The sequence below is a fragment of the Podarcis pityusensis genome (assembly GCF_964106645.2).
Source record: "Podarcis pityusensis genome assembly, chromosome: 11".
NCBI lineage: Eukaryota > Metazoa > Chordata > Lepidosauria > Squamata > Lacertidae > Podarcis > Podarcis pityusensis.
This window is the reverse complement of record NC_138036.1, coordinates 43582289-43605982: the sequence shown is the minus strand read 5'-3', so window position 1 is coordinate 43605982 and position 23694 is coordinate 43582289.

Genomic DNA, 23694 nt, shown 5'->3' with positions numbered 1-23694 from the left:
TAGCAAGCAATTACTTATTCCAGGGCTCCTAAACCAGAATACTTGGAACTTTTTCAGATGGGTTTTAAGAGAAACAATCATTTCTTTCATTTGTTCAGAATCTAAAGGTAGCGAAGTCTAGCACTGAACTTGGATTCTACTTGACTTCTTTTCAATTAACTCTTAGATAACTATGTACTGTCCTAGTTATAGCATTTTAAAATTTTGCTGGTCTCAACATTTCTGCTTTTTCCTTCCTCCCGTACTGTGTCCTAAGTCACTGCAGCAAGGTTGGCCAACGGCCTTCCTCTTTGCTCTTTAATTTTTCTGCTACTCTTTCACTGTCCTTGTTTCTTCCCAGTTTGGAACACGGCGTTGATGTCAGAAGTGCACAGTGCTGAATTTCTTCCCACATTTCTTTCAATTTCTGGAAACAACTTCTCGCAAGGCAGACTTTCTTCTTCTTCTAGAGACAGTTATTTGTCTAATAACCCACTTGATACTAAATGCTGGGAAGGTAAGCAGCATCTTGGTCAATATTTTAGTTTTGCAAAAGCATGTCTTTTTTCTGAAATTGGTACAATTTAACATAAGTGTGTAGTATAGATTCCTTTGCTGTAAACAAGATATCTTTTGTTTAAAGGTCCATTTGCAGATGATCAATGTTTGCTATTGTAACATCACGTGTTTTAACTGCTCTCCAGGTACTTCAAATACAGCACAGAGGTGTATAAAGTTGCCTCAATCTTTGAAGACGTTATTTGTCATTAGGAGCAGATGCATCCTTATCAGATTCTGGGTCATGTGTCCACTGTAGTTATGCAGCGAAACTAGGCCATAGTGCAAGGTTTGGCTCACGATAGCAGAGTTCAGACCCAGGGATAATTACAAGCTTATCTCGAGCTATGCAGCAGGTAATTTTTGCAGCAGAAATGATTTAAAACTCAATCCGTATATCCTCTTCCCTCTTTCATCTCCCTAGGAGACACAATCCCAATTCCACGGTGTAAAATAAACATTTCCACCTTGTGGGTTAGGACACTTGTATTGCACTGAGTAAAACGAGAGTGAAGACCGGCTGAAGAATAAGGGTGGGCTTGGTGGAATACGACTGTATAACACATTCCTAAAGTAAAATGCATGAGAAATGTGGACTTAAAATCCACTGGGGCCAATTCAAATCATGTTTATTTTTAGCTACCTTTGGTTTTAGGCTACCTTTGAAGGTGACCCGGAAACTACAACTAATCCAGAATGCGGCAGCTAGACTGGTGACTGGGGGCGGCCGCCGAGACCACATAACACCAGTCTTGGAAGACCTACATTGGCTCCCAGTACGTTTCCGAGCACAATTCAAAGTGTTGGTGTTGACCTTTAAAGCCCTAAACATCCTTGGCCCAGTATATCTGAAGGAGTGTCTCCACCCCCATCGTTCTGCCCAGACGCTGAGGTCCAGCGCCGAGGGCCTTCTGGCAGTTCCCTCCCTGCGAGAAGCAAAGCTACAGGGAACCAGGCAGAGGGCCTTCCCAGTAGTGGCACCCGCCCTGTGGAACGCCCTCCCACCAGATGTCAAAGAGAACAACAACTACCTGACATTCAGAAGACATCTGAAGGCAGCCCTGTTCAGGGAAGTTTTTAATGTGTGACATTTTAATGTATTTTTGATCTTTGTTGAAAGCCGCCCAGAGTGGCTGGGGAAACTCAGCCAGATGGGCAGGGTACAAATAATAAATTAATATTATTATTATAGCGCATTTTGTGTTGTACATCAAGCTGTCATTGCTAATGATGATGATGACTGCCTTTGGAGTGGTATATGAGAGAACTATCTAGCCATGGATGGTGGGGTGAAGGATGGGGTCGTGGCACTTACCTGACCTCCCAGCAGCCAAGTTACTGCTGCTTACTGGGAGAGTGGGAGGGACAAGGAGGCAAGGCCCTGCCCTGAAATTGCATACCTTCCAACATTTGTCTGATGAAAATAGAGACACCCTATTCCATAACAAGAACAACAACAATTTATACCCTGTCCATCTGATTCGGTTTTCCCAGCCACTCTGGGTGGCTTCCAACATATATAAAAACACAATAAAACATTAAACATTTTTTTAAAAAAACCTTCCCTATACAGGGCTGCCTTCAGATTTCTTCTAAAGATTGTACTTATTTCCTTGGCTCGGGAGTCACATAATGCCATACCCTCCAACATTTCTCTGATGAAAATAGGGACATCCTAAGGAAAAACGGGACATTCCGGGATCAAATCGAAACCAGGACGGCTTCTGTAAATTCAGGAATGTTTCTGGAAAATAGGGACCCTTGGAGGTTCTGCAATTGATAGGATTTGATTCTGTCTAAGATGGAATGAAAATTGTTCTGAGTGAAGTATGGCCACCCCTGGACACTGGAATCACATCAACCTCCCTGTAGTAACTGCAGATGGTTTGTGAAAAGCCATTGGTTCACCACCCTTGGTGTAGATACCCCTGAGCAAGATGGACCAATTTGGTGTAAGGCAATATCCAATGTTCCTAGTTTTATAATCTTTTAGCTGTGGCTCCCTGTTTTATCAATCTAGTGGCCAGAATGCAGGTAAGATTTACATTATGCAAGACATAATGCTAATGGCGACATGGTTAAACATCAAGTGCTTCAGGTGGTTAACAGTACATGTGCAACAAGACACAAAGAAGTCATCAGCATTTCACATGTCTCTTTCAATGATGAAGCAGCCTTGGTGGCAGGGCAAGCCCAAGACATTTTGGCACTTGAGGCAAATCACAAAATGGCACCTCCTTGGCCAAGAAAGAAATGGTGAGTGAAGCTATACATCAGGAACAAGGAGGGAGTGAAGATCTACATTGGGAACAAGGGGAGGGGGGTCAAATCAACCTTACCCGATGGTTGAACTGGGAATCAAAGGCCGCTGTGGGTAGGGAGTGGCCCACTCTGAATCATGCTGGGTGGGTACAGAGCCAAGAAGTCCAGAAGAGGGCAGCTCTTGCTATTTCCTCCCCAGGAAGAGGAGAACTAGGGGTGGAGGAATGGGATGCAGTAGGGGCAGACTGCCCCGGGTGTCTTCACTGAAGGGGGTGACATTTGGCGCGCTGCCCACCCACGACTCCCAAGCCCACCCGGGGGGAGCTGTGCTGCTTTGCCAGCGGCATTCCCCCCTTCCCCCTTCATTTTGAAAACTCGGGGGAGGCTTGGGAGTTGCAGGAAGACAGCACGCTGAATGTCCGCCATTAGCGGCTCGCTCAGCTCCCGTGGTTGGCTCACTCCACCCCTGGCTGCAGGGCGCGTGCCGCTCCACAGAGAGCCAGTGTGGTGTAGTGGTTAAGAGAGGTAGACTCGTAATCTGGTGAACCAGGTTCGTGTCCCCGCTCCTCCACATGCAGCTGCTGGGTGACCTTGGGCCAGTCACACTTCTCTGAAGTCTCTCAGCCTCACTCACCTCACAGAGTGTTTGTTGTGGGGGAGGAAGCGAAAGGAGATTGTTAGCCGCTTTGAGACTCCTTAGGGTAGTGATTGTGGCGATCACACAGGGTCCCCAGACATTTCACCGTCTATTGATCTCTGTGCCACCATTTTATTTCTCGCTGCCACCACCCAGGCCCTACCTGGTACAATATTAAGTCCAGTCAGGGTTAAATTGGAACATAAACTTCTGTTTATTTATTGCAGTTTAACAAGCGTGTGGTTTCATAAATGGTATCGGTCAATTACAGTCATGGGGTGCCTATCCAGACCTGTAACTTCCGCTATCTGCTCTCACTCACTAAACCACCTCTCAGATATTTACTTGTCTTCCTAGCTCCCAACTGTTCCTGACTCAGCTTATTTCGCTACACTAACTCAACCTACCCACAGACTCTATCCCAATTCACTCCCACTCCAACCAACCACCCAACTCCCAACGAACTCCTCCTTTGCCCCTCCCAGAGCTGGCTTTATAGTCCCTCTGACTCCACCCCCTGGATTCTGATTGGGTAACTTGTTTAACTATTTTGCCTCCAGCACTCTCATATGTTAACGTCACAATGATAAAGCGGGATATCAAATCCAAACTCTTCTTCTTCTTCTTCCATGCACCCGAGCAGCTATCCTGCACCTGGGAGGGCACCCTCCACGCCCCGCCCCCCTCGGGAATGCGCCCGCCCTGGGCAGTGAAGACATATGCTCCACCACTGAGGAGAACAGCAGCAGCTTCTGTCTGCCAAGAGACTGCTGTGGAGGAAGCAGCATTGCACAGTGGCCTCTCAGCAAATAGGAGGCACTTCTGATGGTCTTCCTCCAGGAGGCGGCAAATCTCCAAGGGGGGTACCACAGCTGTCACTGTCACTGCCACTGTGGCAGTGGCTGCAGCGGTGGGCAATGCATTCCTTGGCGGCTGGATCTGTTGCCCTCGCGGATCCTGCCACCTGAGGTGGTTGCCTCATCTTCCTTCATAGATGAGCCAGCCCTGCTGGGTGTAGCCCCCCCTCCCCTTCTCTCACACAATCTGCTCTCTTTATAATTAGAAGTGGCTTCAAAAGTAAAAAAAGCTTAATCTCAATTCTCAATAACATGCATCTTTGTGGATACTTGAATGGTGGACCTCCTTCATTTTTGCCCAAGAAAACAGAGCAATAGAATCCATCACAATTGGTTATCGGAGGAACCCCAAAATGGGGGACGTTCCCATTTTATTCAATATCAGATTTGAATCTAATTGAATCATTTCAAGAAATGCCACACAACCTCTCTGTAATTTACTTCTTGTGCAATAAATATTGCATTTGCTTACAATAATAAATGCACCAGAGCCTACTAATTGGCTCTCTTTCGAGATATACCCAGACTGATGGTTCTAATTAATGTTAATGAAATAGCCAGATGGTGTTTAGAATCACTGGTAAACTTGGAAGGTAAAAACATGAATTCAGGTCAATACTGTACTGGCTTACCACAGATGTAGTTAATATTTCAATGGTAGCATGGCAAAGGCTTCTATTCCCCATTACCATTACCACCACCACCATTTATTTTATTATTATTTAGTTCCATTTATGAATTTCTCTCCATAAAATCTCAAAGCAATTTCACAATAATATCAACAACAAAAAACCATCACACAATTTCATGTGCATCATGATATGTCTGCTGAGCCTCCCACCTCACATTTTTCAATACCCTCTGCCTTTTCCATCAGTCTCCTTGTGTTCCTGTTTCTCAGTCCATTGCCTATTTGGCAGCGTTCATTCATCCACCTTGCCTCAGGGCTCCCTACTTCTTAGTTTCCTTCCCTGCATACCCCTCCAGTCCTCAACTAGCTCACAATGCTATGTTTAGCCTTTGATATTGTAATCCCAGACAAACTGACATGCCTCCTTCCCCTCACAGAACGTAGACTATGGATATTCTGACAGCTTTGTTCCCCAAGTGATTGAAACGTCCACAAATATGTTGCCATATGAGCTCAGCCAATTGCTCTCAGAAGCTTCCACATCACGAGTACAATGCAATATAGATTCATAAATAAAATAAATTGCAATGGCACATGTGATAAATGCCCCTTCTAAGAAGTTGCAAAGGGGATGTTCAAATATGGTTCTCTTATATATCACTTTCTCAATTTAAGACTAGACTGGGGTTTTATTTTGGGTAACTGCTGATTTTAAGCATCTGCAACATTGGTCTGGTCTGAATCAAACATCTAAAAATGTGGGAATATTTACATGTGGTTAATTATGGAAATCGGATGTACTTGATCAATGTCTCCCAATTCCATTCGTGCTGGAGGCTCCATTTGATGACACTGACAGTCATTTTAATGATCATTTTGTATAGTTTTATAGTTTATTGTAGACATTGCTGTACACCGCCATGTTATGTTGTATGAACTTGCAGTATATAAATATTCTTATAAAAGGGATTTACTTCTGAATATACAAGCATATGATTGAATTGTAAATGAATTTCTCAGTGGGAGGGCTTCCCTATATCTCTAAGGGAAAAAGTCCTTCTTATATACTTACAGATGCTGAATCTACACTGATCTGGAAAACGCTATTAAAACACTATAAAAATATAGCTCCCAATGCAATTTCTCAGTGGCAAAATATCACTGCTGTACAGCGTCCTCTGGTGTCACATTTTTATAACGCATTCTTAACATTATAATTCACCAGTGTAGATTAGCCCATAATTTCTTTTGTGGGCTGCTTTCCCATAGTTCCTTCCTGCAATATAATCTAGGATTCTGGTTGCTCACCATGGTTTCTAACCAGGACCATCAACATTTGCTCTGTGTGACATCTAGAAAATTGCACAGATATGTAGGTGCAATTGTTGTTTGGTTATCCTGAGAAGTGCTTGGGAGGTATAGAGTTGAATCACAGAGTTGAAAGGGACCACAATGGTCATCTCGTATGGACCACAACAGTCCAACTCCCTGCAGTGCAGGAATTGTTTGTTCAATGTGGGGCTTGAACCCACGAACGTAAGATTAGAAGTCTCATGCTCTGCTGACTGAGCCAATGGATTCCTGACTGAGCCATTGGATTATGTACACTTATGTGCCATAAAGAACAACTGAAAGCAGATATTTCAGCTGGATGCTAGTCCCTATGATTTGGACATGCCTAGCTTTCACCAGTAAGGGACGCGGGTGGTGCTGTGGTCTAAACCACTGAGCCTAGGGCTTGCTGATCTGAAGGTCTGCGGTTCGAATCCACGTGATGGGGTGAGCTCCTGTTGCTCAGTCGCAGCTCCTGCCAACCTAGCAGTTCGAAAGCATGTCAAAGTGCAAGTAGATAAATAAGTACCGCTCCAGCGGGAAGGTAAATGGTGTTTCCGTGCGCTGCTCTGGTTTCGCCAGAAGCGGTTTAGTCATGCTGGCCACATGACCCGGAAAAACAGTCTGCAGACAAACGTCGGCTCCCTCGGCCAGTAAAGTGAGATGAGCGCTGCAACCCCAGAGTCGTTTGCGACTGGACTTAACTGTCAGGGGTCCTTTAGCTTTACCTAGCTTTCACCAGATTGTGCTCAGGTTTGTTGCATGCTGATAGAAACTTTTGCATCCTCCTTATCTCTCTAGCCTGCTTTCTATAGGCTTTGCTTTGCTCCCCTCCTGTTTATGTATTGTGCAGTTACCTGGCCTTGTGTTAGATAAGCTTATGTCTGCATGATGCAAGATAATAGAAAATAGAATGTACAGTTTGCAGAGGTGTGATAATAAAGATATACATCAGGAATAGCCAGTCCAGAACTGTTTGGATTGCAAGATGTTTGGGACTACAACACTTGTCAGGCCCAGCCAGCGTAGTCCGGGATGAAGCAACAGCTGGCAGGCACCCTCTGAATATCCCATATAAACACTCCTACAAAATCCTTCTTTATCTCAATGAAGCTTGTAGAAGAAAAGTTCCAGGGGAATTGTTCCATTTGAGATATTTTCTCCTTCAGGTAGCAATAATAGGAATAAAATTGCTAACAATGAATATATAATTATAATGACTGATTATTAACAGTAATATCTACTGTCTGGGCAAATCTAGATCACGAAGAGCAGAAAAAGACTTGTGCAATCCTCACTCTGAAGGTGACCTTTGAAAATACATATTGGAATGCCAAATTCCATAGAGCAGCGTTCATCATTTTATAGCTAAAATGACATAATATGTAATTTAATACATATTAAACATTTCATCTTAAATGACTCATCTCCTGCCTATGGGATGAATCATTTTTAAAGTGCTTTGGATTCTCCTGTCACGCTGATGCAATTACGTATTATACTACTGTTCTAACTATTCTTTTGGGATATGTCCAAAGAAATCTTGGAACTTGTACAAAACACGCAATCTTTCTTCTCATGGCACAAGCATGGTTTGTGGCTCTCAACAGTGGTTGTATTGTGGCCTCTGCACGGATCTCAGGAGAGCTGCCTACTGGGCCAGCATAGCAGCCATTTCTACCAGTAAGGCTTAATGGGTAGAGTGGGCAAAATAATTTGCACTGTGGAACATAGGGAACTGTTCTAAGTGTCAGTCCCCTACAGAAACACAAAGGTGGAATAGGTAGGGCTATGTGTCTTTCCTATTTCCTCCTCTATTCATTTCAGTCTAGTAGGGTTAACATTCAAGAGACTGGCTATTTTGAAGGAGGTACGAAAATACAAAGAAAGAACTAACTATTCTTAGGGGAAGGGCTTTAGCTCAGCGTCTCTAGGTAGGTCTGCATGAAATCTTGGAGAGCCAGTACCAGTCATTGTAGGCAATACTGAGCTAGACAGACAAATGCCTTAAACGGCTCAAGACCCCAATACCTTAAGGACTGCCTCTTTCCATATGAACCTACCAGGATCATCTTCTGAGGCCCTCCTTTGTGTGCCTCCTCCTCGAGAGGTCAGGAGGGTGGCAACATGAGAACGGGGCCTTCTCTGCAGTGGCTCCTCATCTGTGGAATGCTCTCCCCAGGGAAGTTTGCCTGGCGCCTTCATTATATACCTTTAGGCGCCAGGCAAAAATGTTCCTTTTTAACCAGGCCTTTGGTTGACCTGATTTACATCCTATGCCCTTTTAAAATGTTTTTTTTGGGGGGGGGCTATTGGGTTGTTGTTTTTATTTTATTATGTATTTTGTGGTTTTATATCTTCATTTCATTCTGTGAACCGCCCTGAGACCCTCAGGTATAGGGCAGTATATAAATTCAATAAATAAAATAAATAAATGGATCTCAGTTATGATGCTTACTTGGGTGACTTTTGACCTGAACAGACATTTACATGAGGGTATTCTAAATGTACAGAGAGCAGGAACAGAGGTGGATTTAGAGTAACACGACCAGTTTAGTTGCACTGGGTGTAGTTGCCTTGAGGACGCCACAACTACGATGTATACTCTCCCAAGGATTTTTCTTTTTAAAGTTGAAAAAGTCACCCTAAACTGCTTGGAGGAAGTGTTAGTTACAAATATAGCAAATAAAATTTTATATAAACCTATATAGGATAAGCCCTGTTTAGGGAAGTTTTTAATGTTTAATGTTTTATCGTGTTTTTAATATTCTGTTGGGAGCTGCCTAGAGTGGCTGGGGAGGCCCAACCAGATGGATGGGGTATAAGTAAATTATATTATTATTATTATTATTATTGAAAATCACATGTTTTTGTAGTATAGAATAAATCTGTAAGCATTCTATGTAACCTGCTTATACTACCTGAGCATAAACAGCTTTCACTTTCTAGTTATTTGACAAGTGTTGCTTCAGACATTGTTCATATAGGGATACATCTTTTAATGCAATGAGAGTATACATTATATGATATCACATTATTTCATATCAAATCAAATCAAATCAGTCATAGACTGCAGATCTAAATACAACCAGTCTTCTAGAGCAGAGAAGAAGCCAACCTTATGAAAGAGAGAAAATGTTGACTGGCTTGTGGGAGAAATTATTAAGTGAAATAGAAACTATATATACAGTCAAATTCATACGATTTATATTCAAAATGCAGCAATGATCTTGGACTACCATAATAAATTTCTAGAACTAAATTTTTGCATGGGAATGATCAACTCTTGACAGGTACACAGAGATTGTTCTTCAGGTAAGACAAAGCCACTATTTCCCCAGCAAATCAAAATAACCTTTGGATAAACTATTCATCTCCGAAGAGCATAGGACTGGGAAATCTCTCATGCCTACATGCTGTAATCCATTTCAGCTGGTGCACCTTGGCAACTCTTTTTGTGACATTGCCTGGTCTAGAGGTTAGATAGAATTAGGAATATCCAGAACCGTCATGGAACGCAGACCAGCCTTCCAACTATGGAGTTCTGGGCCTGCTAGCTGGGTTAGATGCTCAAGAAATATTCTGGCACTGCTCCTGCTTTGTGTAGACACCTCAGGAGGCTACGGTGACTTTTCCCAATTAGAATTAGTCAAAGGCACGAAATTTCTAAATCAAACACACCTATTCAAAGATACGTCAAGACAAAATGACTGAAGAAATACAACACTTGTCTATAGGAGGTGTGTCCTAGTAATTCTTTTTGTAATGTTGTCAAATCCAGAAGACAGATGGAATTGGGGTACCCAGAGTTGTTCAAATTGCACAAGAGCATTAAAGTAATGACAAATTGCAGTGTGGGTAGCCATTTTGCCATTTCGCTCATACACACACACACACACACACACACACACAGGTATATATATCCTGGCCTATTGCTTTTGCCTTCTGTTGTTCCTCTAGAGATGCTGCCTGTTGTTTAAAACACTAATTGGAACAAACAAATGCATTAAACAGACAAATAGCGATAGTCTCAGACATCCCAAGGGGGTGCTACAATAGGCTATTGTATGTTTCTTCAATGTTGGGTTTTACACCACAGCAAAGTCAGGCACTAATAGTCTTTTAACTCATCATGTTATTGTTATGACAGACATAGAGAAAGAGATTAATTACCACCCTAACCTTCCAACAACTGTGAATTTTATGACAAACTAGCCTACTGACCCATCTCTTGCAAGTGATCTAGAAATTACAGATAGGTTTGGATTAAACTTCAGAATGCTTTGTCTTGTGTAAAAAACTCCAGTAATTGCATTACATAATTAGTTAACTGGTACTTCAAATGTCTCTTGTTCATACTGTTCATACTGTTAATTGCTATACATTGTGGAAACTCTCTTGATATTATCACAGCTCCATAAAATAAGAACACACATATCCTATCCTACTTTGGAGCTCAAATCTTGCAAACATTTATGTATGTTCTATGTGGTTGTAGAATGACAGCCTACATGTTGCATTTCCAACAATACTGCAAAACACACTGTTATCACATAATTCATGAAAATAAATGGGGCTTGCAAAGGGGAGGTTCCTTGAGGCTGTTAGTTCATATGAATACTGATCATTTTACCTTAGTAAATTCATCTGAGAAATATTTCTTAAGCATGTGTCCTCCATGTGGTGTTTTTTCCTGGGGATACGCAGGGGTACACATACTCCTAAACATTTTGTAAATCTAAGTTCGGCCTCATTGAGGGGCAGTATTTCCGTATGAGTAGGAAAATGAGAGTACCCCTAAACATTTTTTAAAGAAAAAAAGCACTGCCTCCACATAGAGATAGCACATACAGTGGTAGCTCGGGTTACATACGCTTCAGATTACAGACTCCGCTAACCCAGAAATATTACCTCGGGTTAAGAACTTTGCTTCAGGATGAGAACAGAAATTGGGCAGCAGGAGGCCCCATTAGCTAAAGTGGTGCTTCAGGTTAAGAACAGACCTCCAGAACAAATTAAGTTCTTAACCTGAGGTACCACTGTATCTATTGATGCTGTAACCATGTGGGGGCACATTTCATAATAAACTGTTAAGATGAAAGCATCTGCCACAAACAAACTCTAAAGTCTCATTATCACCTCATTCGCTTGCCAGAGAAAAGAGGCTCTATCCATTTTCCTGGTACTTGGGCAGATGGCATCAACAATCCTGTTCTTAAAAAAAAAATCCTCTTGGAGCTGTGCTGTCCCACATGCCTTTTCCAACACACCACTGCTCATTTCTACTTACTCAAATAATACAGTTGAGTACAAGTGTGAATGGTGGGCAAACGTGGAATTAGTTATGTGAAGGAAGCATCTGATGGGAAAGGACTGAGTCCCCACTTCTGAGTTTTTAAAGAGACACATGCCAAACTCTACTTTCAAGTGCCCTCCATCGTTGATGGGACATCAAGTGAAGGGCATCGTGGGGTCCTGCCACTCACCTGGCTTCCAGTCAGCTGCACCATGGCTGTTTATTGGGAGGCAGAGGTGCAAGGAAGATTGGCTCTGCCACTGCGTTTGCACTGCACCAACCTCCCTACCACCTCACCCCTCCCTTCTACTTCCTGTAAGTAGCTGCACTACAACCAACTGGAGTTCAGGTGAGCAGCTCCTGGCTGTGTATTCCAGGCACATATATCTAAAAGCCAAAAGTAATGTGAAAAGCCACTGCCAGAACCTGTGATATTCTTAAAAATAGTATGAGTTTCGAGTGCTGCTTTCAATGAAATGTAGTCAGACAGGAAGAAGGAAATATAAAGGAGGGGAACAGCTTTGCTTCAGATGGGCTTTAGTTGTATGCAGTTTCTGCTTTGCAGGTGAACCTTGCTGGGACTTGATTTCTGTTCAGGCTGAGCCCAAAGAGAACCTCTTTCATAAAAACCTTTGTACCCTCAAAAGACTGAATGAAAAATGGCAGAGGAGTAACAGCCAAGAGGGTTTGTGAACAGCAGGTAACAGGCAAGATGGAAAGGTGGCTAATTGTGGAAAGATGGTTAATCACATGGTCCTTCCTGGTAGGCTCAGTATTGATAGATACTGTGGTCATGAAAATTGTATTTCTGCCTCTAAACCCACTTGTATCATGACAGAAAGAACATGGAGAACAATCAGTTGAAATGAACTATGTGGTATTTTAATTATGTTGACTGAAGAAAATGATTGATTCAAATTTGATTCAAATTTCTACCCTTGACCTCTGGCAGTTCAGGAAAACAGTCAACCAAAAACAAAGAGGGAACTAGTTCATTTGTATGAGGTATTTATAAATTTTCATTAAATATTTTCAATCCCACGTTGAGGAATGTAAGGAAGAATCTGCTCCTAAACCTCCACTGCTTTGCGGGATATCTCTGGGAGAAGAAAAGACTAAGGAGTAAACCCTACGCAAATTCTGGAATGGAGTTATTAACACAACTGGATGGTGCCTCGTACACCTCCTTCCGGCAAGTTCTGCAGCCAAGCTGGTGCCAAACGCATTGCTCTGCTGTCCTTCAGACCACTTCAGTGAGGCCAAGAAGGAGGTTGCCATCTGGGTATCCCAGGACCTCCATACACACTGCCCAGGCTTGTGCCCTGGGGAGATCAGTTCACTGCTGATAACACAGCGGTTTGACTTGACCTCCAGAGGTACACTCCATTGTCTCTCGAGAAAGACAGATGCCAACAATTCAGGACTGGGAGCAATAAAACAAAGTAATAAATATACAGAGAGGAAAAACAAGTATGTATAAAAATTACAAAATATAACAATGGGTCAAACAAATAACAAATTAACACCTTCATTATAAGACAGACGAAGCTAAATGACAATTAGGATTAGTGAAAATTTTCCAAAGAAATAATTTTTGTGGCACCGTTGTGCAGAAAAAACAAGTTGTAAAAATACAGTCGAGAGCAAACTGTCCGTCTTCTGTATTTCTTGGGTGTGTTTACGACCCTTTGCACCCCATCCAGTTGCTAGAACTAGGAGCACTTATGAGAGGAAAATGTGAATATACTACAAATTCCTCCAGAAGCTTTGACACACCATATCCTGCAGTTAATAAAAAAATTGCTATAGCCGGAGGCTAGTTTTGTAGAAACTGTAATAGTTGCTTGTTCCAGTCAAAGTGGATTTGAAGAAAAAAAGAAAAATCTGACATCAGCAATGCTTCATATAAGTCTGTAGTTGAGATATTTTAAAATTTTAAAATAAATTATTTAATAAAGATGTTCACTGTTTTCACATGTTTCTGTGAGCCATAGGCATGCAGCGTCCTTTGAGTAACAGCACGATTTGTTCTCTCTTTCAGTTTAAAGTGGAATATTCCTATCCTAGGACTCAGCTACATTAGTCAAAATACAGTGTTATAAACGTGTTATAACACTGTGACACTACATGGCACTGTGGAGCTGAAATTGCAACTCAATTATATTTTCAATTGTGAGCTTTACAACGGTTTTTTTTGCATATCGTTGGCATAGCGCTTTTAAAATAGCTGTGTAGGTCCAGCTCAAAACAACTTTGCTCAGCTTTTCAGCATGCAAAGTCCTTTATAGTATGCCATTACAGTGGTACCTCGGTTTTCGAACAGCTTAGTTCCCGAACAACTCAGAACCCGAATGCTGCAAACCCAGAAGTAGGTGTTCTGGTTTTTGAACTTTGTCCCGGAAGCCGAACGTGCTCCTGAGCTTCCGTTTTTTCTGTTGCACAGCAAATTTACGTCCCCCACATAGTAATTAAGGCTTTTTTGCTCCAGTTTTACCCTTAAGCAGCAAATTTAAGCCCCCCCCCATTGTAATTAAAGCCTTCCGTTTCTGATTGCACTGTTCTGAGGTGATATTTGGTGCTTTTGTTTTTGCTGTTTTTTGTTTTTTTGTTTGTGTGGCTTTTTCATTTTTGTGCCTGTGGCTTGTTTTTCATTTTATGATTGATTGATTGATTGATTGATCGTGTGACTGCGGGAATGGATAAAAGCCCCCCATCCAAACAATGACTATAATCAGTGCATGTAAGAAAATAATTAATTTTTATTTTTATCATCTACAATACAGTCTTATTTATTTTATAGTACAGAACACTGATTATTGCTTTCATTTTTTCATAAATGGTCTCGTTAGACAATAAAATTTATGTTAAATTGCTGTTTTAGGGGTTGTTTTTAAAAGCCTGGAACGTATTAATCTGTTTTGCATTACTTTCTATGGGAAAGTGCGCCTTGGTTTTGGAACGCTTTGGTTTTGGAACGGACTTCCGGAATGGATTAAATTTGAGAACCAAGGTACCACTGTACTAGACTGGTGAGAAAAACCAATTGTCATTACAATATTATCATTTATGATTACTACCATTTCGTAGATTGGCAACTCTTGACTTAAAATAGTCTCAGACCTTCTAATGAAGTTATGGGGATGACGCTTATCCAACCTGTCAGGCTTACCAATATGCTTTCTTGCACTCACATATTAAGAGGCAGAGATTCAGGTTCAGAGGAGGTGGGTTTTAGAAGGAAAACACTGGGTTCCATATAAGAAGATATCAAACAGAGCTAGTTTTTAAAGATACTGGGCTCAGTGTGTGAAATTCTCATGGGATCCTCTTCAACAAGGGTCTGGCTTGGGGACCTCCTACCTCATTGGGGCTGGGTGTTGCTCAGCCCTATCCAGGATAGCCCCACGATCATGTCAGGCTTATTAGCCAATCACTTGGAATGGCACGATTGGGGGGGGTAGTATTTAAGCGGCAGCGCAACGTGGCTCAGCCTCTTGCTTCGCACTGCCAAACACCCACCCACCCACCCTTTTCTTGGTTTCAGTGCTCTGGCCTTGCTCGGGACTTTGGTTGGTTGCCTTTCTTATGTCAGGGGCCTGGTAGGAATTTTTTTCCATTTGGCAGATTGGCACTTGCCATTTGGTTTTCGCCTACATCCCAGCAATCGTCACAACTTTGTAAGGTTTGGCGGTTAGGCATTGGCTTAGTGAAGTGTGTGGGAGGGGAGGTGCGGCCAATACCTGCCCCTCCATGAAAAGGTATTCCGTTAAAGGAATCTGGGGGTCCTGGATCTCGTCTGAAGTCCGCTTGAGGGGCTGGGGCCATGCCAAGATCACAGGGTTAGCTTCTGTCAATTTGCATCGATGTATCTCCCTCATTAGGGATGCAGGTTGAGCTGTGGTCTAAACCACTGAGCCTCTTGGGGTTGCCGATCAGAAGGTCAGTGATTCGAATCCCCGTGACGGGGTGAGCTCCCATTTCTCAGTCCCAGCTCCTGCCAACCTAGCAGTTCAAAAGCACGTCAAAGTGCAAGTAGATACATAGGTACCACTCCGGCGGGAAGGTAAATGGCGTTTCCGTGCGCTGCTCTGGTTCTCCAGAAGCAGCTTAGTCATGCTGGCCACATGACCCGGAAGCTGTACGCCGGCTCGCATGGCCAGTAAAGCGAGATGAGCACCGCAACTCCAGAGTCGTCCGCGACTGGACCTAATGGTCAGGGGTCCCTTTACCTTAACTAGCTCCCTCATTTGGTGTTTACCCTTTCAGACTTCCTGCTGGGAGGGCAGGAGTCAGTTATAGTCTTGCCAATACCACTCACATTGTGTAATCAATAAAGTTGTGGCCTAAATTTTGCCCATCAACCTTTAAACTAAAATACGTGTGTGTGTGAATTTATTTGTGGGGGTGACCTGGGGTTCTCGAAGCGCAACAGACGTTCTGTCATTGCCATTCTACCTCGTAACATTGTCTGTGCATTATGAAAAATGAGACAACAGAATTTGTAGAGTGAGGGACAGGACTGCTTCTGACCATGTTTAGTAAATCAACTCATCAAGGAAAACTCCACATAAATCCCACTCCAATACACACTTATACCAGCTTTGAGCATTCAGAAAAATTTTTATCAGTGCTTTTTTGCTGGAAAAAGAGATACAGGAATTTCCCATAAAGACCTCCATTGTTCTTCAATAATAGGGTAGCCATATTTCAAAAAGTGAGGATGTTGAGCTTTTTTGTCCAAAGTTGTTGAGCTTGTCTTCACTGCTGACATGAGTTGCCATACGTCTGGATTTTCCCGGACATCTCAGCGATTTCCGCCCAGTCACAGCTAACGATGGCAGAATCCAGTCCGGGGAATTCTGAATGTATGGCACCTTATTTTCTAATGGCAATGGCTCCAATCTGAGAGGTGCCGGAACTGAGTTCCGGTGAGTTGTGGCTGAAAATAAAGCACTGGTTTTTATGTTGAAGAATGTTGAAAACTACAATTTCCAACCTGATGTGGCACAGGTGAGTTCTGCCATGTCATTCTGCCACTACATTATCATGGATTTAAATGTGTTTCATATAGCCAGCTCTCAGTCTATATGGCAAGTCAACAACGCACCAGTCACACACAATGCTGGAAGTGTAGGCTTTTCTTACACACACACCGAGCCTTATTTTGCCCCAGAACATAAGATAAGAAGCTGATCCAGCCTCAAGCTATGTAAGGGAGGTTTGCCAGTGACATATTACTCATGAGCAACATGTTGCGGGGGGGGGGGGGGGAGTCATAAATTGCTTCATTGGAGCTCTCAGATGAGGATATGACGCACAAAGTATAAATTGTACTGAGATGTGACCTTGGATTGACAGCACTTATCCTGGTTATTTATGAAAAGCTATTGCATGCGTTTGAGAGAGCTGGGAGAGCTGTATAACACAGAATCTGCAAATTCAATAGCTCATTTTCTTGTCAGTAAAGATCTGACCTGCTGAAATGCCACCTTTTTAAAAATTCTTCTCGTTTCTCGATTCAGTGCCGCCGGCAACGGAGCCAGCTTATGTAAACTGCTTTGGAATGACTCCCCCCACTATGGCCCTTTAGCTAGAAAATGACAGATTGTAATGTGCCTTGGGAACGGGAAGTCCAGAGCAAAATAAGGCATGATGGCAAGGACAGGACCTCAAGGAGAAAAGGGGAAGAAGCAACAGAGGAAGATTGATGGCTGGTCCTGGAAAGGAAAGCATATTGGAATGGTGTGGAAAACAGACTAAAACAAAAAGGAAGAGGGAGATACGAGGATACAAAGCCGTGGAGGAAGGAGAGATGCTTTTGTTTGTGCATTTTCCTTGTTCCACCTCAGGTGAAATAGAAGAGAAATGAACTCTTTTGAGAGGGTCAGAAATGAAGAGAAAAGCAGCAGAACACTGTAAATTTTGACACCTGACAAGCTGCGCACAGCAGCTCAAAAGCCCACACTTACAAGAAGATATGCGGGAAATGTGGTTCTGCAAAGAACTGAAGGACACTTTGAAGGTATAACCTTATAATAGGAGGCAGACTTGGAACACCTTTAAATCTTCTCTCCTCTGGGTGCAATTAGCGTAAATATGAGAAATGTCCTAAGGATTCATGTCCTTCAAGGAAATTACTCAGAAATATTAGAATAGGGAATATTCTAAAGTCAGAAGAACGTAAAAAATGTCTTGCTCCGGGCCAGTTCTACCATTGGGTAGAGGGAGGCTTCTTCCTCAGGCAGCTGCTAGCTATTTAACTAGTTGTTGTTGCATTTTTATGGGTGCAGGGCATGGCTTGTATGATTCTCTGCCTCAGATACCAGAATGCGGGTGGTGCTGTGGGTTAAACCACAGAGCCTAGGACTTGCTGATCAGAAGGTTGGCGGTTTGAATCCCCACGACGGGGTGAGCTCCTGTTGCTTGGTCCCTGCTCCTGCCACCCTAGCAGTTCGAAAGCACATCAAAGTGCAAGGAAAGTGCGGCAGGAAAGTAAACAGCGTTTCTGTGCGCTGCTCTGGTTCGCCAGAAGCGGTTTAGTCATGCTGGCCACATGACCCAGAAGCTGTACGCCGGCTCCCTCAGCCAATAAAGCAAGATGAGCACCGCAACCCCAGAGTCGGCCACGACTGGACCTAATGGTCAGGGGTCCCTTTACCTTTTTATCATTTGCTATTCTGCCTCAGGCAGCTAAATGTCTTGGACCTGCCCTTTTCTTGGTGGATCACACCCATTAGACATAGGGGAGAGTGTTATTGTTGTAAATACCGGTAATTGTTTAAGAGGCTGGTATGAAAAGAAGCCTTCGTTGTCTTTTGGAGTAATCATCCATTCTTGGAGGTCAAGTCAATGGTTGCAGTGGTTAACAATATTTTAAGATCTGCTGCATAAGCATTACTGGCAATTACATCAGAACTTTTACTTAATTGCAATAGGTTTTTGGCTAGTTGTGCTTCCAAAGTTCTGTCAGAAAGCTCAGCAATTTGTTAGCACAGTTTGAGGCCTGCGCTTGCACAGAGACGGAGTAAATCGATTATGAAAGCACTCACAGTACCAGATTAACTAAAAGTCAATGCCTGGTTTCTACGATTGTGAACCTTGTAATCTGCATTAAATTATGTGCACACCTATTGAACCATCAATCACATCTCTGCCTATGTAGACAAGAATTGTCTTGTCTACAAGTGTCTTGTAAACAGTTTAGAGGTTTTACTACAATCAAGTGTACCGGTATATAAATTTTGCTACGTAAAGAAATCAAGAAATAGAGGCTTGGTGGAATATGGAAACCATGCTTAGTTCCAAAGCAGATTTCTACATACACCAAGTAAAAACGGCACCACATATTGTTGCACACTAACCCGTTTCCATGAAGTGTGGTTCCAGGTGTTCCAGGCAGTACCTCACTTGCAAGAGCCTTGTGTGACTACACTCTGTCAGATGCCTGCCTTCCCTGGATCTGTTGCCTGGGAAATGGGCCACTGGGAACCAAGCAGTATAACATGCCAAAGATCATTTGTAACATCTCTGCCCGCTGCCCTCCCACAGACCCAGAAGATCATTAGAGAAGGAACTGCTCAACGCTTCCTTTCATTAGGAGCCATAGTGCGTGAAGCAAGAATACGTATCATTATGATTCTCTGTGTTGTTGAAATGTCATTTAACCCAGATGTTGCATGTTGGTAGTTGCCATGCAATTAGAACTCTTTCTGTGGCTGTTTAATTTGGATGGCTGCTTACTTTTGTTTTGCTTGCCTTTTTATGATTGGTTGCAAACTGCTTTGAATAACAGACAGGTGGTGTATAAATATTCCAGCCAATGCATTCTTATTATTTATTTCTTTTAATCTAAAAGCTATCCTGCCCCTGGGTTTAGTTGACCACAAGGAGACCCAATGAAATTAATGAACATGGATAAACTAGGTCCATTAATTTAAATAGGTCAACTCTGAGTAAACTTTAGTCAAATACCTTTTCTATTTGTCTTGTGCATAGCATAGCTTTTGCTCACCTGGTGCTCTGGTGCGTTTTGAACTATAATTTCCATCCGCCTCAGTGAGCACAGCTAGTGAAGGCTAATATAGTCAATGCAAATATACAGAAACCTGCAGAATTCTGGCAGTGCAAATGTAAGTAATCTCTACACGCCTTCATTATCATTGCTTTTGAAGCCCCTAAACATAATAAAACTTTTTTTAAAAAATGATGCATGAAAATAAAATGTGACACTTTAAAAGGAGGGGGTGAGATATTATATTGATATTAAACATATGACAAAACCTGTATTGATTAATCCCCTCCCCAAATTCATAAAAGTATTTTACCAAATCACATTTCTTATTTGCTTAAATTTGGAGCTCTAAGCTGACAGAGGCTGTCACAATATGGTCCGATGCTCATAAAAACAAAAATGTACCTGCATGTGTATCATGGAATTCAATTAGACTTAACACCATCCATGTAAGTAGAGGTAAGATTTTAGCCTCATAGTGTGACCATATGCAAGGGGTTAGTGTGGGGCAGTGGTTAAGTTACCCACTCAGCCGTGAGGCTTACTGGCTAACCTTGGGCCATTCGTTATTTTGCTGCGTAACCAAGGTATGTTGTGAAGTTAAAAGGAGAGAATGACTGTGCACATCATTAGAGAAAGGTTATAACAGCACTGAACTAAATGAATGTTTTCTTGGAGATAAGTTGTGTTTACTGGATCTTATTCATGGGTAAATGTGCACAGAACTGCAGCAGTCGGAACCTTCTTGCAATTTTAAAACTCTAAGCAGAGATGTTCAGCTAGGCATAAAGATGAATATATTATTATCTCTCAAAGCCTGAGTTCTGTCAGGTTTTGCCAACTTGTCAGGAAATTTCCTTCAGTCTGCTAAGAATGCAGGTGGAGCCTGTCAAGGTCTGTCCGAACTAGTGCATTATCCACTGGCATCTAGTAAAAGTCCTTCATACTCCTTGTCTCTAACCAGTATTCTTAGAGGTTCATTCAAAAGAACACCAATCTGAATAACTGACCACACTGGGCAGGCCACTGTGGTTCAGTTGGGCTGTACAGTGGTACCTGGGCACAAGAAATTAATTCGTTCTGGAGGTCTGTTCTTAACCTGAAACTTTTCTTAACCTGAAGCACCACTTTAGCTAATGGGGCCTCCTGCTGCCGCCGCACGATTTCTGTTCTCATCCTGAAGCAAAGTTCTTAATCCGAGGTAATATTTCTGGGTTAGCGGAGTCTGTAACCTGAAGCGTATGTAACCTGAAGCATATGCAACCCGAGGTACCACTGTACTCAAATTAAAGGTGGATTCACACCATGTGGGAAAAAATTGTCTTTCCATCTTCTGCAGCAGAATGGAGCTGTTGTGATTTACTCTTTAGGAATGTTAGGTCTCCAAATCCCATGAAAACATTATGGGTAAGGTCTCACCAAAGTTAAACAGTTTTAGGACTCAGTGGACTAGGAAAGCACATGTTTAACTTTCTGCTCCTGAAATAAGCGAAGTCTGCTTTTGTTTGGTCAGATCAAGCAAATGTCAACACAGTTTTAGGAGTGTGGAACTGTAAAATAGTCTTGGTTCTATCTACAACTGTAAAGATAAATAAATTAAACCACTGTATTCTGTTTTTTGAAGTGGAATTCCTCTGACTATCTGTGATTAGTGTCATGGGACTTTGCATAAAACCTCCATCGGGAAGAAGGGGAAATGATAAGCAAATGGGGCAAATAATTGTATTTATTTATAAGCTACCACTATGTTAAACTATAAAAGTATCACTCATTAAGTTTCCCTGTTATTGGCTAATTGTAACTTGTTCTCTAGTGGCAAGATTTTAATTTAAATTGTTAAATACTATTCTTGCTACATCTCCCCCCCGCCCACGTAGAAGGAAATCATGTTGCACTGTTCTTAATTCAAAGAGTGTAACAATCAGGGTTTCTTTTTAAAAAGATTATAATATCCAAATTATCTCCCCCAGCCTGCTGACCAACGAATATCATGCAAGTAGGACTACAGTTCCCATCAACCCCAGAAAGCATGGCCAATGGTCAAGGGTAATGGGTGTTATATTATTACAGCTCCTCACGGGCGCCAACTTGAATAAAATATTGTGGGGGCCCAGGTAAGCCCCGCCCCATAATCGATCACATGACACAATGCACACACACTGTTTGACTGGCAATGCCCATCAACTTTGTGGGGGCCTGGCCCCTCAAATATTTTATTGTGGGGGGCCAAAGCCGCCATGGCCCCTAGGAGTTGACTCCTGCGCAGCTTCTGGAGGGCTGTAGGTTCCCCATCTCTAGTTTATTGACTCAACATATTTCAGAGGGTTTTTCCCCAGAAGGAGAACTGTTTTAGCTCCTCTGCACTACCTCAGAATAACTCGGAAGAGTCAATAGATGTGAAAGAAGTTGAGCCAATAAGCCGCTCTCTGTGTACCCTTGAAGTCTTTTCTCTTTGGTTCCGCATTTGATCCCTTCCCACTATAACCGGTTTAAGAGAAATAGTTTTTCCTTTATAAATAGATACTGGGAGAAATGCAAATGAATCGTCCAAAGCAAGAGTAACAGATTTGCTTAAAAAAACACCAAGCAAAGTACTCAAACATTAAAATAAGATGGATAAGGTTGCAGGAACAAATCATTCTCTGTGTACTTTAAACTCTCCTCTCTTAGTTCAAAAATGTGATTTAAAATTGTTACTAATTCTGAAATCTCACGTCACACACCGCCACTGACTGCAAAGAAATTTAGATGTGAATGCTCAATCTAGGCTACGAGAGCACCCTTAATCTTATTTGTGATTGTTTACTTAGGCACAGTATATACAGAGATTACGTCAGTAAAATAATATTTCTGATGACCTTTAACTTTTAAATACTAAAATTAATGTATTTATAAAGCTCCTAGTTAGAACCCAAAACACTGAAATATGTCAAATTTTGTAAGACACGTTGTCTTAAAAAAACCCCAACTTAAGTAGTTTACTGAGTGTTTTGTTCCCAAACCATGCATTATATACACAATAGAGAGAGCTGGTAGAAAGCCATTTTAATCTCTGATAAACTTTAAATTGGTCAGGCTTTTCTTATATGGTATCTTTCTGACAAGAAAATCATATAAACGGTTTTCCCTATACCTGATTGCCTGATTAGTCACAAGTATTGGGGGTTCCTCAGGCCAGTATAAATTATAATGAGCAACCTCTCAGTTATATTGATAGCTACGGATTTCTTCCTTCAGATAAGCAGATTCTAAGGAATGTTCTTAGATATCTGACCCACATTTTTCCATTTAGAAGTTTCATAAGCTGTATAACAATATTACTGACATGAAACCAGCAATTTGAAATCTAGTGTGATATAATGGATTGAGTGCCAGATTGCAATGCATGAGACCCGAGTTCAAATCCTCACTCAACTATGAACTCACTTGGTGATCTTGGGCCAATTGTTCAGCTTACTCTATATTATAGGATTGCTGTGAGGATGGGGAGAGGACAGAGAAGCATGCATGAGGTCCTTAGATCCTCTGAGGTCCTGAGAGAAGAGTAGGATTAAAATAAACTTTATTTGAAGAAGCTGTTCCTTTAGACTTTGAAATGGCCTGCTTGCTGATGGAGAATGATAGGCTGCTTATTTAATTACACTTTATTTGATACACATGATAATGATATACACTTGATATATAGGTATAGGTATATAGATAGTTCCCTGACATTATAGTTTACTGCAGAAATATTTCTTTGGTTTAAATATATGCCAATTTAAAGGTGAGCAGAAAGAGAAACAATTTATGGGATTGTGGGCGCTCAAATAGAATGCCTGTGTTGCTCTACTTTTAAAGCTGTAACAATTAAACAACTCAACTTGGGCTTATCCTTCATGGCTCTGAAGCTTCAAATTTGACAGAGAAGGCCAAGCATTTTGTGGTCAGCTGACTATGTATGGACCATGATGTCTGCAAACCAACAGAGGTCCTCAGAACACTAGAAAACCCCAGAGGAGCGCATGCAGCAAGTTCAGAAGCACAGCTAGAAATTAACAAAGATGAACGGAACACACCAAATTCGGCTGCAGAGCCACCACCAGCTTCCTTGCTGTAACACCTGCAAAATCCTGCCGCTGTCTCTAGAAA